Consider the following 16,841-nt stretch of genomic DNA (forward strand, 5'->3'; position numbering starts at 1 on the left):
CAGATCTATTATGCTTTTGGTTTTACTATGGTCCAGTGCAGAGGTGGAAAGGGCCTTTAGCCAACTAAATTTGATAAAAACGTCTCTCCTGAAAAGACTAACTACTATTATGGTGAACGCCATAATTACAATAACAGCTGGTCTTAACTGTGTTGGTAAATGATGTCGCTTTTACGAGCGGCCAGAAAATGTTCTCCAAGATATCACCACGATGAGAAAATATGCCCCAGGTGTAACATCACAGATTAAGGGTCGACCTGCGACAGCAATCGCACAATGAGCAATTTTGTAAGCAGGTGTAAGAAACGCTTGAACAACAAAGAGAGGCACTTCCAGCATCTCTTTGCTTAATATACGCTAATAATGTACTTATCTTTTAAGTGTTTTTGTTATTTATGTTAGAGATAACTTATGCGACAAAACCAAACTATATTTACTGCTGTCCTCCTGTCACCAAAGCCGCGTACACACCATCTTGCCTCGCCAGCTGGCGGTTGCATTAACGATTCGTCGCCCTGTAGTTACTGCTGCGGATATCGGCTGATTGCTTTTGAATCATGCTGTATGTCAAAGGAACGGGCAGTTGGTTGTCGTATTTCACGTTCCAGTTCCAGAAAATACGGTAAGAGAAACGTCGTTCTAGGTATCAAGTTCAGTCAGATACGTGGGTAGGTGAGTGTGAGCAACCGGGAGTAAAGAAAGTCGCTCGATCAGCTACTGCGGCGCGCCCTCCTATCTCGGTATCTGCGGACAATTGCCGACAACAATGGTGTTTGTGAGTCTTCCTCCGGGCTGACAAAGGCAGCCAGTCGATGCAGTTTCCGTAAATAAAGGCGGCTGCCGTAACGTGCGGAGGGTGTGCCGGTAGCCACAAAGCGCGCGGACGCTCACCGAATTACTGACAATGACACTCTTACCGGCTGCTAGGGCCGGCCGACCGGGCGGAGCCTGGGGGAAAAAAACGCGAACCCTTTGAGGGGAGGGGCGGCGCGACGAGCCGGGGCAGGAATGAAAATAAAACCGGACGAAAAACGAATGAGATTTCTCGTACAATGGACTTGATTAAATTTTATTGCCAGGTGTTTGTGTGAGCAAGGGTGAGGGATCAAGGGTGGCCATTGTTAACACGTGTAGCACTTTACGCCGTCCCTGTACGCTAGGCGGCCGGTTCGCACAGCAGACGACGTTTGTCTTGTCTTGTCCTCTTCCTCTCCTCTTCCTTTCCTTGCCTCCCCTCTTAATCCTGTTATGAATTCCCTTTTTTCTTCAGAAAAGAACGATGAAGAAATACTTGGGCCTCTTGGGAGAGTCCCGCAGTAACTCAGAATATCGTTCACGTAATCATTCGCAGGAGGCAGGCGTGTGAAACATATTTCAGCAGCAGACAATGCCGTAGGCGGACACAGTGTTCTCCTGACAGAACGCTGCCCCTCACTGCACTGCAGACTCAAACGAGCTATTGTAGTTGTGTATGCGGCTTTTAGAAAGAAGCTAGTCGCTTTATTGACCTCTTTTTGTAGCCTGTCTTTTACGGAACAATAAGGTTTGCTCTAAAGAATATTTTTATGAATACCTACCGGAATGCTGAAGTCTTAATTCCGTTTAAATAGGTTGATTACGTATATGATAAACGCAGATTGTCTACTAAATAATAAATCTCTTTTCAAGCGGCAAAGGTACAACAGCACAGAGTGCTAGTAGCCCTGATACAAGTAGGGCCTATTGATGTAAACAGCGCAGCTTACACCTAAGTTGGAAGTAAATATACTGTCCCCTGCATAAAAGTTTTACAGACAACTTTCAACTTTATGTTCCTTTATCATTATATGTTAGTAACTGATATTTCAAGGAGAAACTACAGAAGTAGCTTCAGCTAGCAAGAGAAAATAATTAGATGGCCATGGGGATGTCATAGTTAGTACGGAAAAATTATTATTATTATTATTTATTTTGTGGCCTTCGTTGGACCACTCTAGTCAAAAATACAAAGTTTTAAACAAGTTGTTACACAGGGATACAACTTGGTTCAACACTAACTTAATATGATATTTAGGTAATATAATTATTAGAGTCTATTCTTATATGAAAGGTGTTTTGCTCTTCTGTCTGCCCAATATTTCTTCATTCTTTCAGATATTTTCTTTCTTTCTTCATCGGAGACAACTCTTCCTGTACTCCTTTTATTGATTTTTATTTGTAGTCTGGTTTGCGGGTCTTGCAGTATTCTGGTTTTCTCTGTCTTATTTTTTAGGTCATCCACTGTAATTTGAAGTTCTTTTATATCTTCCTTAATTTCTGTGATCCATTTAATGTCGCTCTTGCTATTCCACAATTTTTGTATTATTTTTTTACTAATTCTGTTTTCTGGAGTTCTCATCAGATGTCCAAAGAATGAGATGCGTTTCTTCCTGATTGTGCTCATGACTGGTTCTGTTTTCTTATATACTGTTTCATTTGATGCTATTCTCCAATGTCCATTTATTTTATACTGTTTATTTATACATGTCCTAATTATTCTTCTTTCTATTTTTAGTATTCTGTCAATTTCTGCTGTATTAGTTGTTTTGAAGATAGTTTCAGCTGCATACGTTATTTCTGGTTGTTAACTGTTTTATAGTGTTTTAATTTTGCATCTATAGCTAGGCCTTTTTTGTTGTATGTAGTTTTGGTAATGTAATTTGCATAGTTCAGTTTTTTTTTATTCTATTCTGTCATGATGGCTTCTCATTTAGAGTGTATGTTATTATTTCGCCTAAATATTTAAATTTATCAACAATTTTGATTTCCTTTTCTCCTATTGTACTTTTGTTTGCAAGTGGTGGATCAGTTAGCATAATCTCCGTTTTTTCAAATGATATTCTAAGGCCTACTTTCTTTGCTATTTCTTGTAGTGATTTCACTTGTTGCCTGGCTTCTTGAACGGTGTTGGCTAGGAGAGCAAGATCATCAGCGAATCCCAAGCAGTTTAAGCTAATATCATCTTTTGCACTTCCAATTCTTATCCTCTTTGGATTGTCCTTGTACCATTCTCTCCTTATGTATTCCAGTGCACAGTTGAACAGTAATGGTGATAGGCAGTCACCTTGTCTTAAGCCTGTTTTTATGAGGAATGGTTCCGAAATGTCTCCTCTAAACTTCGCTTTTGATTTGGTGTTGGTTAGAGTGAGTTGTATAATTTTAATTAGTTTTGGATGGAGTCCTAGATTTCTTAAAGTTTTTAATACTGAAGGTCTGTGGAGACAGTCATATGCCTTCTTAAAATCTACAAATGTTATTGCCAGAGGTTTGTTCCGTTTCTTGTAGTATGCCATAATCAATTTTAAACTAATTATCTGCTCTGCATAGCTTCTCCATTGTCTGAAACCTCTCTGATATTCTCCTAACTCCTATTCTAATTGCTCCTTGATTCTTTCATATAGGATCTTGGACAGAATTTTGTATGTGCAGTCTAGGAGAGAGATTCCTCTGTAGTTGTCTGGGTTGCTCTTATCTCTCTTTTTGTGTAGTGGGCGGATGATAGTTGTGGTCCAATGTTCGGGAAATCGTTCTGTTACCCAAATTTTTGTTAGAGCCACGGAAAAAAATAAGATTGATCCATGAAAACAGGCTTGGGAAGACCTGTCCACCAGAAGAATCATCTTTTTTTGGTTCTGTACGATTTTCATTTCTTTAAAACGTACAAAATTAAAAATTCCTATACAACGTATGTTTTTGGATAGGGTCCGTCTTTAGCAAAAACACAATTTTGTTTTTTAACCCAAACATGTTTCACTGCAGTTGCAGCATCTTCAGTGGGCTTTTATTTTTCATCTGCTAAAGATAAAGAATATTCTTTATATACATGTAGCTATTATTTTTTAAATCATAATTGCAGATATTTGAAAAAAACACATAAATTGTGAGTTCATACCTGTTTAGCACGTGGTGTGGTTTTTCTGATGTGTTGTGTTTCTACATTGACTGTTTTGTCCCACAGTTTCTCATCTGCAACCACTTTCACATTAAAGTAGATAAATTGTTTGAGCCAAAAGTACGATTTGAAAGTTATTTCAATGCCTGAAAATAATTAATTCTGTGTGTGTGTGTGTGTGTGTGTGTGTGTGTGTGTGTGTGTGTGTGTGTGTGTGCGTGTGTGTGTGTGTGCCTATTTACTTAACGTTTCACTTACGTTTTCTTTATCCTCATCTTTGTCACTGTCAAACACTATATATTGAATTGCCACCCTCACTGTCACTGTCACTGTTTTTCTGTTTACCAGTTGTAAAAACAAACATGGCGGAAAGTGGAACAAGTGAAGGTGTAAAAACAAGATGGCTGACAGTGGAACAGTTTAAAGTGTTCCTGGCGGTTGTTCTGGATCTTTCAGAGGGGTCTGTGATTTTGTGTGTGTGTGTGTGTGTGTGTGTGTGAAGAAGGAGAGAGAGAGAGAGAGAGAGAGAGAGAGAGAGAGAGAGGCAAGGAGGGGGGAGTGTGACAGTAGGTTTTAGGGTTTTGTGTGTGAGTATGTGTGTGTGAAAAGGGAGAGAGAGATAGAGAATGAGCGTGAAAGTAGGTTTTAGTTCTTTGTGTGTGTGTGTCTATGGTGTGTGAAAAGGGAGAGAGAGAGAAAGAGAGAGAGAGAGAGAGAGAGAGAGAGAGAGAGAGAGAGTTGGTTTTAGGATTTTAGTGTGTGTGGGGGGGGGGCTGGTGGGGGGGAGGGGTGAGAGCTCTATAGGTTGGTACTGTCTAATAGTTCTTTGAGGGCGGAGAACAGAGTTCCATTGCAGAAGGCTGTGTATTCATTTATTACTTGTTTGCCTTTCACTATGGCTTTTTGTATCTGATAATTTTCTTCAATTATTATACAACGGTTTGATAATCATCATACCTCATTTGGGGGCAGTCAAACCAAGGACTAAACTATTTCAACCAAAACTTAAAAAATGGCAATGAAGTCTCTATGAATGAGGTTACAATGAAGTACGTAATGGCTGGTTTAATGGCAGAAAATTACCTTGAATTTCAGAGATTTGGAGAATAACGTTTATGCTCTACGTCAGGGGTCTCCAAACTTTTTAATCTGCGGGCCACATTGACTCCTCCACGAAGTCATCAGGGCCAAGATCTACCTAGTGGGATTAAAGCACCCCTAGCACTCCATGATCAACGTAATGTAAGGCTAAAGGAAAGATGAAATCGCAAAAATCTAAGGTTGTGGGAATAGGTAGCACTGAAACGAACTACGATTTTTATTTAATTACATATTTTTTATTGGTGGACGTACCTGACGGAAATTCTGGCGTATTTTATTCTGGCGAAATTCACCGACAAAAAAGTATGTCATTGCACATTCTTCACGACAGCGTCCTGCAAAGTTAACGAAATCTCAAAATCATTGTTAACAACACTATTACTGCAAGACGTAACAGAGGTAGAGTATGTCAACGCATTGTTATTTCAAGCGGCGCAACAATAAGTTAGTTATGTAGTCTCGTAGCGAGTAGCAGAGCCAATGTCGCAGTGTATTGGTCACGATAGGCCTCGAAACTCAATTGTTGGCAGCATAGGTACCACCTCAAATATTTGGCGGGCCGGATACCGGGGATGTCCGGCTAGCTAACGCGGGCCGGTTTGCCGGTCTTCGCGGGCCGGTTTTGGCCCGCGGGCCGTAGTTTGGAGACCCCTGCTCTACGTGATTTGAACAAGCGCGATATTTAAAGAACAGTACTTCTGAGTCGTTCCTCCCGTTTTTTTCTTTTTTTTAATAAACAGGAGGTTGAGAAGCTAAGACATCCCACACTATGCGGTGACTAGACGTAATTGAAAGTACAGTAACTAGAAAAAATTTGGAAATTTGGGGTAAGATCTTATGGTACCTAACTTATTAACTACTTAATCTAAGGACAACACACTCACCCATGCCCGAGGCAGGACCCGAGCCTCCGACGGGGGGGGCCGCGCGAACCGTGACAAGACGCGTAAGACCGCTCGGCTGCCCCGCGCGGCCAGTAACCACAGACAGAGTGTATAACCAAAGTACATAATACATAATAATGTATCACCGAAGTACACAATCCAAAATACACATGTTTGCACCGGAAACTCCTGTTTACTACGTTTACAAAACATGCTACTCGTTACATAATCACGAAAGCCCACTACATTACCACTGCGTTACTTGCCAGAAATGGACAATTTATGTAAAGTATAAAATTACAACTAATACACACTGTATTTTATATCACTTGCTTTTAGTTCATTTTCGGAAAATAAGAGTGGAATACTTTTTTGTTTCTGTTGCTCATCTGCCCGTCCGCAGATCTCATTCCCCGCACAGCCAGAACATCGGTATAACCAAACGAATTTTGTCCTGCATATTATTGTAAAACGTCAACAGGTTTTGAGTGCCTTGATGTGCGTGGTGACGGATTTCTCGATCGTCTCATCCTTCCCTACCGAATGCACTTTGTTCAGTGTAAGGACGTTACTTAGCTGCGTCTGCTTCCGGCGATGAAACATGAGTTCCATGCACAACAGTGTTCAAATCGAAATTATTCTATTTATAACAGAATTTTCGTTTTTTGTTTTCAATTGTTGACCTTTGCACAGTTACTACGCTTGCCATATAATCCGTACCCAGACAATCGAAAGTTTGCTGTAATTTTCTTCTAGTGTCGTTAAACAATAAAATCCTTATTGCAAGTAAAAATAAAGTTCCACTTCGTGTGATTATGATTTTTAGAGATGATGGCTACTTTGTTTCACTTCGGTTACAGAAAACATATTTGTGTTTCTGATCGTTTAGTAACTGTAAACTATTTTTTTATATCTTATCGCTTCTTTCACTTCTAGTAATGATACGTGAATGTGAGAAATGCCAAGTTGAATTTCATCATATAACTTACGGGGTAACCGGAGCAGTGAAGGACTGATATATACAAATTGCGTCTAAAAAGGTGCAAGGTTCATTAACTTTATCTCTAATAACTTGTATATTTTGATGATATATATTAATTCCCTCATTACTCGAATACCTAAGCTTTGTGAAAAGTGATTCCCTTGTTTGAGAGACTTCCCTTAAGCAGTAATACCTATCAGCTGACTTCAATCTAAACAAGGTGCAGCTCTAACACCCACTACTGCAGGAATTTTCCCATGAGTGATCCCACCAACCCCACCTATGCTGTCACCTATAAGCTTTGCCAACCTCCCCTTTCCATACCTGTTGTACCGCCCCTTTCCATACCTGTTGTACCGGTTTGTTTTGGCATAACCTGCTTCTACAATTTGTAGATTAGTATAAAATTTGTCTGCGGTTTCCTTCGAGTTAAATTCATGGTTGAGTGTCAGAAGAATGTCTGAAGCTTTGCATACTAGCACACGGTTAGTACCGATATTCACTTGCACGGCTGTTGTGGAGTGATAAGTAAAACTCTACTCAAAAAGATGGTTTGTTTTCACAACAAACTACTTAGTTACTTTTTTTATAATACCTGTATTTAAGAACAATTTAGCAAAAGTTTTAACTTCTCCTTTGTCTGCAGCTTATGACATTTTTTTCCACCAGACAAATTTCCCTTTTATTTGTAAAGCACCATCTGTCTCTCCAGCAATGTGTTATTATGTATTCATTTGTATTTCGTATGGTTCCTGTTTACTGCCAATCTCGTGAGTGCATTGTTTCAAGAGCATATGTATGTGTGTGTGTGTGTGTGTGTGTGTGAGTGTGTGCGTGTGTGTGTGTCCGCGCGCGCGCGTGTGTGTGTGTGTGTGTGTGTGTGTGTGTGTGTGTGTGTGTGTGTGAGTGAGAGAGAGAGAGAGAGAGAGAGAGAGAGAGAGAGAGAGAGTGCACGGTTAAGAGAGAGGTAGCATAAATTTAGTTCACTTTCTTTTAAAGTCAAAGCATAGTTCCTATTTATCTACACTACTGGCCATTAAAATTGCTACACCATGAAGATGGTGTGCTACAGAGGCGTAATTTAACCGACAAGAAGAAGATGCTGTGATATGCAAATAATTAGCTTTACAGAGTATTCACACTAGGTTGGCGCCGATTTCTCATACACAAACCAGCGTTGCCTCGTGAATCCTTGTTGTGATGCCTCGTGTAAGGAGGAGAAATGCGTGCCATCAGGTCGGATTGTAGCCTATCGTGATTGCGGTTTATCGTATCGTGGCATTGCTGCTCGCGTTGGTCGAGATCCAATGACTGTTAGCAGAATATGGAATCGGTGGGTTCAGGAGGGTAATACGGAACGTCGTACTGGATCTAAACCGCCTCCTATCACTAGCACTCGAGATGACAGGCATCTTACAAGCACGGCTGTAACGGATCGAGCAGCCACGTCCCGATCCCTGAGTCAACAGACGGGGACGTTTGCAAGACAACAACCTTCTGCACGAACAGTTCGACGACGTTTGCATAGCATGGACTATCAGCTCGGAGACCATGGCTGCGATTACCCTTGACGATGCATAACAGACAGGAGCGCTGGCGATGGTGTACTCGACGACGAACCTGGGTACACGAATGGCAAAATGTCATTTTTTCGGATGAATCCAGGTTCTGTTTACAGCACCATGATGGTCGCATCCGTGTTTGGCGACATCGCGGTGAACGCACATTGGAAGCGTGTATTTGTCATCGCCACACTGGCGTATGACCCGGCGTGATGGTGTGGGGTGCCATTGGTTACACGTCTCGGTCACCTCTCGTTCGCATTGGCGGCACTTTGAACAGTGGATATTACATTTCAGATGTGTTACGACCCGTGGGTCTACCCTTCATTCGATCCCTGCGAAACCCTACATTTCGGTAGGACAATGCACGACCACATGTTGCAAGTCCCGTACTGGCGTTTCTGGATACAGAAAATGTTTGACTGCTGCCCTAACCAGCAGATTCTCCAGATCTCTCACCAATTGAAAACCTCTGGTCAATGGTGGCCGAGCAACTGGTTCGTCACAATACGCCAGTGATTGATGAACTGTGGTATCGTGTTGAAGCTGCATGGGCAGTTGTACGTGTACACGCCATCCAAGCTCTGTTTGACTCAATGCCCAGGCGTATCGAGGCCGTTATTACGGCCAGAGGTGGTTGTTTTGGGTACTGATTTCTCAGGATCTATGCACCCAAATTGCGTGAAAATGTAATCACATGTCAGTTCTAGTATAATATATCTGTCCAATGATTACCCGTTTATCATCTGCATTTCTTCTTGGTGTAGCAATTTTAATGGCCAGTAGTGTATGAATGCAGCCCCTCTCAGAGACAGCTACCGCGTGGCTATAATTTAAGTACAGCTACTCGCAGTGGTCCAGTGTGGGCTGTAATTATCGTATGGTAGCGAAACTTAATAGACACTCTAATGGGTTAATGCGAAACCGATCCGTGCTGGAAAAGATAGTTTCAGTTTTAGCCGTTAGGTGAAAATCTGGCGCTGTCAATGTAAATGGAACATGGGCAGAGATGGTCAAGTAAGTGAGAACGGCGCTATGTTGATTTTATTTTTAACTACTGCTTACACAATTTCATCTATACGAGATCCTGTAATACTCCATATTTGCACCTGGTGGTCAAATTTGTAACTTTTTTTATCTTTTTTCAGCATGAATTCCTTCTGCGTCTACCATGTTTCACCGCTATAGGCACTAGATCGCCGTGAGTAGCTTCGCTTTCATTATAACTACCCGGTATTTCAAGAGGCTAAGATGGAGGGCCACACGTTGAATTTGGAGCTCTGGCTCTGGAGTTCAATAAAAGTCGCTCAGAGCTTGTTTGTAAGCCTCATAGCGACTCGAAGTGGTGTACTTGTATTGTACCGGAATTGCGGCCGGTGGCTGATAGCGGACAAGGCGGTGCGTGAAATTGCGGGATCTCAGGCAACACTAGGGACGGGTGGCCGCCGGCTGCTTTGTGGCTTCCAGGGGGCGGGACGCGGCCGTCCAAACAGCAGCGAGGCCCGGCGTCAAAGGCCCCTTTCAGTTGCGCGGCCGCCAAACACTCGAAACTGTTGTGCCGGGACACGCCGCTGCCATTGTGTGCAGGCACACCTGGCGGCTCCAGCCACCGGGTCCCTTCCTCATTTCCGGAAGATGCGGCCGGCGTGTGAACCCGCCCGTCTCCACACTAGGAGGACCCATTCTCCTCCCGGGGATTACTGGGAAACAGCAGAGATACGTTCTGATACTGTCAGACTTTTGTGCACGCCGGCAACTTCACACAGAGATCGACCTGGAGATGAACGAAAGGAAGACAACGAGTGGCAAGCGGGGGATGAGAGAACACCAGTCTCTTAAATATCAGACAAGCTAGCTCTAGCAGCGGCTTAGAATGACGGGAGGTTCAATAAAGGATTGCCGTCCACATACCTTCTACAAAAAGGGTGGAGCTGAGAAATGTAAATGTTCCTTTACATCCACACTCTGTGGACCACTGCAAAATACATGGCAGATGGTACTAGCCACAGTACCAAATAGTAGGGTTACTTCCCGTTCTACACCCGTACGGTACATGGGAAGAATGATTGCTTAAATGCATCTATGCATGCTGTAATTCGACTAATCTCGTCGTCGTCGTGTCTACGGAAGCGATTCGTAGGGCACTGTACATACACTACTGGCCATTAAAGTTGCTACACCAAGAAGAAATGCAGATGATAAACGGGTAATCATTGGACAAATATATTATACTAGAACTGACATGTGATTACATTTTCAAGCAATTTGGGTGCATATATCCTGAGAAATCAGTACCCAGAACAACCACCTCTGGCCGTAATAACGGCCTCGATACGCCTGGGCATTGAGTCAAACAGAGCTTGGATGGCGTGTACACGTACAACTGCCCATGCAGCTTCAACACGATACCACAGTTCATCAATCACTGGCGTATTGTGACGAACCAGTTGCTCGGCCACCATTGACCAGACGTTTTCAATTGGTGAGAGATCTGGAGAATGTGCTGGTTAGGGCAGCAGTCGAACATTTTCTGTATCCAGAAACGCCCGTACAGGACCTGCAACATGCGGTCGTGCATTATCCTACTGAAATGTAGGGTTTCGCAGGGATCGAATGAAGGGTAGAGCCACGGGTCGTAACACATCTGAAATGTAACGTCCACTGTTCAAAGTGCCGTCAATGCGAACGAGAGGTGACCGAGACGTGTAACCAATGGCACCCCACACCATCACGCCGGGTCATACGCCAGTGTAGCGATGACAAATACACGCTTCCAATGTGCGTTCACCGCGATGTCGCCAAACACGGATGCGACCATCATAATGCTGTAAACAGAACGTGGATTCATCCGAAAAAATGGTGTTTTGCCACGCGTGTACCCAGGTTCGTCGTTGAGTACACCATCGCAGGCGCTCCTATCTGTGATGCAGCGTCAAGGGTAACCGCAGCCATAGTCACCGAGCTGATAGTCCATGCTATTGCAAACGTCGTCGAACTGTTCGTGCAGAAGGTTGTTGTCTTGCAAACGTCCCCATTTGTTGATTGAGGGATCGAGATGTGGCTGCACGATCCGTTACAGCCATGCGGGTAAGATGCCTGTCATCCCGACTGCTAGTGATACGAGGCCGTTGGGATCCAGCACGGCGTTCCGTATTACCCTCCTGAACCCATCGATTCCATATTCTGCGAACAGTAATTGGATCTCGACCAACGCGAGCAGCAATGTTGCGATACGATAAACCGCAATCACGATGGACTACAATCTGACCTTTATCAAAGTCGGAAACGTGATGGTACGCATTTCTCCTCCTTACACGGGGCATCACAACAGCGTTTCACCAAACAACGCCGGTCAACTGCTGTTTGTGTATGAGAAATCGGTTGGAAACTTTCCTCATGTCAGCACGTTGTAGGTGTCGCCACCGTCGCCAACCTTGTGTGAATGCTCTGAAATGTTAATCATTTGCATATCATAGCATCTTCCTCTTGTCGGTTAAATTTCGTGTCTGTAGCACGTCATCTATGTGGTGTAGTAATTTTAATGGCCAGTAGTGTAGTAAATGTACCTTTACATCCACTCTGTGGACCACTGCAAAATGCATGGCAGATGGTACTAGCCATAGTACCAAATAAGAGGGTCACTTCCCGTTCTATACCCGTACGGTACATTGGAAGAATGGTTGCTTGAATGCATCTGTACAAGCTGTAATTCGACTAATCTTGTCCTTGTCCTATCTGCGGAAGCGATTCGTAGGGCACTGTACATATTATTAGATTCCTTATTTAATAATCGTTTATCGAAACTTTGTAAATAGGGTTTGGAAGATAGTGTGTAACACAGATGCTGAGAAATCGCAAATTCACTGTCCAGTCATATTAATGTCAACACTTGTCAAAAGCCTGAATAAGCCCATTTCGCAACGCGGACCGCTGCAAGACGTGCAAGAAGAGAGTCAGTGAAGTTCTGGAACGTACCGACAGTGATCTGGAGCCTTGTCGACTCCAGAGCCGTGGCCAGCTCTGCTAGGTTGCTCGGTTAAGGATCTACGGCACGAAATGCCCTATCGAGATTGTCCCTCAGACTCTACTGGATTTAAATCCAGGGATATTGGAGTCCAGTGCAGAACGGTAAAATAATCCTGGTGCCCTTCGAACCACGCAAGTACACTGCGACCTGTGTGACACGTTGCATTATCCTGTTGGTAAATGACATCGTCCCGATGAAAAACAGACGGCTTGTAGAGGTGGACATGGTCCCAAATGAGAGATGCATACATGTGTGCCTTCCAGAATGACTAGGTCACCCAGGAAATGCTACGAAAACATTCCCCAGACCATAGTGCTCTCTCCTCCGGCCTGGACCATTCCGGCGATTGTTACAGGGCTGTACACATCAAAAGGTCATCCGTCCAAAGGGGCATAAAACGTGATTCCTTCAGGAAAGTCCACGTGTCGCAATTCAGTGGACGTCCAGGTGCGGTATTGGCATGAGAATTGCAGCCTTCGTCGCTGATGAACAGCAGTCAGCATGGGTGCATGAAGCAGCGCCTCCTGCGGAGGCCCATACGCAACAACGTATGCTGAACGGTCGGTGAAGAGACCCTGTTGGAAGCCCCTTGGTTCATCTGGGCGGTCATTTGCTCAAAAATTGCACGTCGTTCACTCGTGTCTTCTATGGTCTGTGATGCATCACAGCTCCTTGGTGCTGGTTTTGGGTATTGGGTAGTGCCGCTTTGCTACGCACGCTACCACGGCGGTCCGCGAACAGTTCCCAAACTTAGCCATTTCGGAAATGCCTCCACCTATGGTCAGGAACCCAATCAATGACTATGAAGTTTTGGATGTCAGATCAATTCAGTGGTTTCCGCATTACGACAACGACTGCATTGTTCCCTCCAATGCTAGTGCTGCCACTTGCCATCTGTGAGTTGTTATTGCACGTTGACGCCTAACATATGCGTTGGTCACATTAATGTGTCTAGACCGAGCAGATTTTTGGAAAAAGTCTGGTGTTATCTTGTATTTATGACAGAGTATTCAGTTCAAAACTTTTGATACTGGATTAATAAAAAATATAGAGAAGTTAGGTGGTGGTTTTAGTGTTTCCAGTGTTCTATGTAGACTCTACGCGCTTCAGTGTGCATCCGCGCAACCGCTACCGTCGCAGGTCCGAATCCCGCCTCGGGCATGGATGTGTGTGATGTCCTTCGGTTAGTTAGGTTTAAGTAGTTCTAAGCTCTAGGTGACTGATGACCTCAGCTGTTAAGTCTCATAGTGCTCAGAGCCATTTGAACCATTTCCACTTCAGTCCAATGCATGGAAAGCTCTGGCAATCACGTGCAACTGTCAGAAATGTCCATTGTTGGGATATTGTTCAATTCGCGGGTCACGTTGGCTTAAATATCGGTTATAGGGACAAGAAAGATTAAAGTTCAAGGTCACATCGACAACGTGGTTATCAGAGTCGGAGAACAAGGTTGCGGTGTTTCAGGGATTAAGAGGGAAACTGATCGTGCCAAGTATCTATTGCGGTATTTGCGTAGAGTGATTTAGAGTAATTGCGGAAAATCTAAATCAGGGTGAACTGGAGTCCTCCCGAATGCGAGTCCCGAGTGCCAGCCACTGTTCCACCTCGCTCGGTGAATATCGATTACGTCGCCAAAGCGTTGACTCTTCATGTGAATTTCTGCTCTTTGTCGTTCTGCGGTAAGTTCGCATTGATAACACTTGTGATGATTATTGCCAGATAAGAATTGCCCGCGATTTGCATTTCAACCAAGTGGTGGCGGACGTTCACGCGTTGTTGCTTTTGTTCGAAAGTCTACTGTAACGTGACAACCTTGCATACACTTTTCTCCCGTCTTGAATACTTGATTTAGAGATGCTGCTGCATTACGACTTGAGAAACAGCAACGTTAATAAAATACAGCCGCAAGTGCACTGCTTAACACTGACTGCACACAACTAGCAGGTCGGATGACATCTGTTCGTGCAGCTGTTGAGTTGCCACCGTTGTTACTGCGTTGATTTCGCTTATACGCCGGAAATAAAATCAATCTTGCACCTTTTTAGACGCAATTTGTATATATCAGTCCTTCACTGCTCCGGTTACCCCGTAAGTTATATGATGAAATTCAACTTGGCATTTCTCACATTCACGTATCATTACTAGAAGTGAAAGAAGCGATAAGATATAAAAAAATAGTTTACAGTTACTAAACGATCAGAAACACAAATATGTTTTCTGTAACCGAAGTGAAACGAAAGTAGCCATCATCTCTAAAAATCATAATCACACGAAGTGGAACTTTATTTTTACTTGCAATAAGGATTTTATTGTTTAACGACACTAGAAGAAAATTACAGCAAACTTTCGATTGTCTGGGTACGGATTATATGGCAAGCGTAGTAACTGTGCAAAGGTCAACAATTGAAAACAAAAAACGAAAATTCTGTTATAAATAGAATAATTTCGATTTGAACACTGTTGTGCATGGAACTCATGTTTCATCGCCGGAAGCAGACGCAGCTAAGTAACGTCCTTACACTGAACAAAGTGCATTCGGTAGGGAAGGATGAGACGATCGAGAAATCCGTCACCACGCACATCAAGGCACTCAAAACCTGTTGACGTTTTACAATAATATGCAGGACAAAATTCGTTTGGTTATACCGATGTTCTGGCTGTGCGGGGAATGAGATCTGCGGACGGGCAGATGAGCAACAGAAACAAAAAAGTATTCCACTCTTATTTTCCGAAAATGAACTAAAAGCAAGTGATATAAAATACAGTGTGTATTAGTTGTAATTTTATACTTTACATAAATTGTCCATTTCTGACTCCGAAATTATAGGTATATCTGAACACTTCTTAAATAAGGAGATAATTCAGAGGCTCGCTTTACCAGGATACAGGTTGGCTGGCAGCTTTTCGAGGAGCTCTTTGCGGTGTGGGGGAGTAGCCATGTATGTGAAAAACGGCATCCCAGTTGGGTCAATTGATGTTTCAAAGTACTGCACTGAAAAGGTGTTTGCATGTTGTGCAGGTGTGGTTAAATTTAACAATGCTAAACTTCTAACTGTTGTAATTTATAGATCCTCAGACTCCGATTTCACAACATTTTTGCTAAAGCTAGAGGAGGTTCTTGGTTCACTATATAGGAAATACAAAAAGTTAGTTATATGTGGTGACTTCAATATTAATTGTATAAGTGATTGTGCAAGGAAGAGGATGCTGGCAGACCTCTTTAATTCATATAATCTTATGCAAACCGTATTCTTTCCAACGAGGGTGCAAGGTAACAGTAGATCAACCATAGACAACATTTTTGTTCATTCCTCATTAATAGTTGGGCATTCTGTTAGCAAAAAGGTGAATGGCCTTTCAGATCATGATGCACAAATTTTAACTTTGAAAGATTTTGGTGCTGCAACACGTGTTAAATATCGTCATCAGCTGTTCAGGAAAGCTGATCCAGTTGCTGTAGAGACCTTTGTAAACCTTATAAAGGAACAAGAGTGGCAAGATGTTTATAGATGCTGTTTGAAATTTGCTTTCCGTTAGAACGTTTAAAACAGGATACTAGCATAAACAGGCAGCCTGGGTGGCTGACTAGAGGGATAATAATATCCTGTAGAACAAAGTGGCAATTATATCAAAACGTTAGAAACAGTCAAAATCTAAATGCAGCAGCCCATTACAAACAGTATTGTAAGATGCTTAAAAAAGTTATTAGGATGGCAATAAGTATTTGGTATGCAGATAGAATACCTAAGTCTCAGGATAAAATTAAAACCATATGGTCAGCCATAAAGGAAGTTGCTGGTCTGCAGAGACAGGTCGAGGATATAGAATCAGTGCGTAGTGGGAATGTCCGTGTTACTGATAAGTCGCATATATGTACAGTATTTAATAATCACTTTCTGAATATAGCAGGTGAACTAAATAGAAACCTAGTCCCAACAGGGAATCATATAGCGCTCTTAGAAAAAAGTGTTCCGAGACTGTTACCTGAAATGCTCCTCCATGATACTGACAGAAGGGAGATTGAGTTAATAATTAAATCACTAAAGACCAAGAACTCTCATGGATATGACGGGGTATCTAGCAGAATACTGAAGTATTGTTCAATGTATGTTAGCCCAGTTCTCAGCCATATCTGTAACTTTTCCTTTAGGAGTGGTCGGTTTCCCAACCGATTAAAGTACTCGGTAGTGAAGCCACTTTATAAAAAGGGAGACATTGATAATGTTGACAATTTTAGACCTATTTCTATGCCATCGGTGTTTGCATACAAAATATTACTGCAGAAGCGGGACCATTATGGAGTAAGGGAAGTAGCTTATAATTGGTTCGCCTCTTACTTTAAGAACAGAAAGCGGAAGGTAATTCTCCGCAATAT

The sequence above is a fragment of the Schistocerca piceifrons genome, chromosome 2 (genome assembly GCF_021461385.2).
Source record: "Schistocerca piceifrons isolate TAMUIC-IGC-003096 chromosome 2, iqSchPice1.1, whole genome shotgun sequence".
Classification (NCBI taxonomy): domain Eukaryota; kingdom Metazoa; phylum Arthropoda; class Insecta; order Orthoptera; family Acrididae; genus Schistocerca; species Schistocerca piceifrons.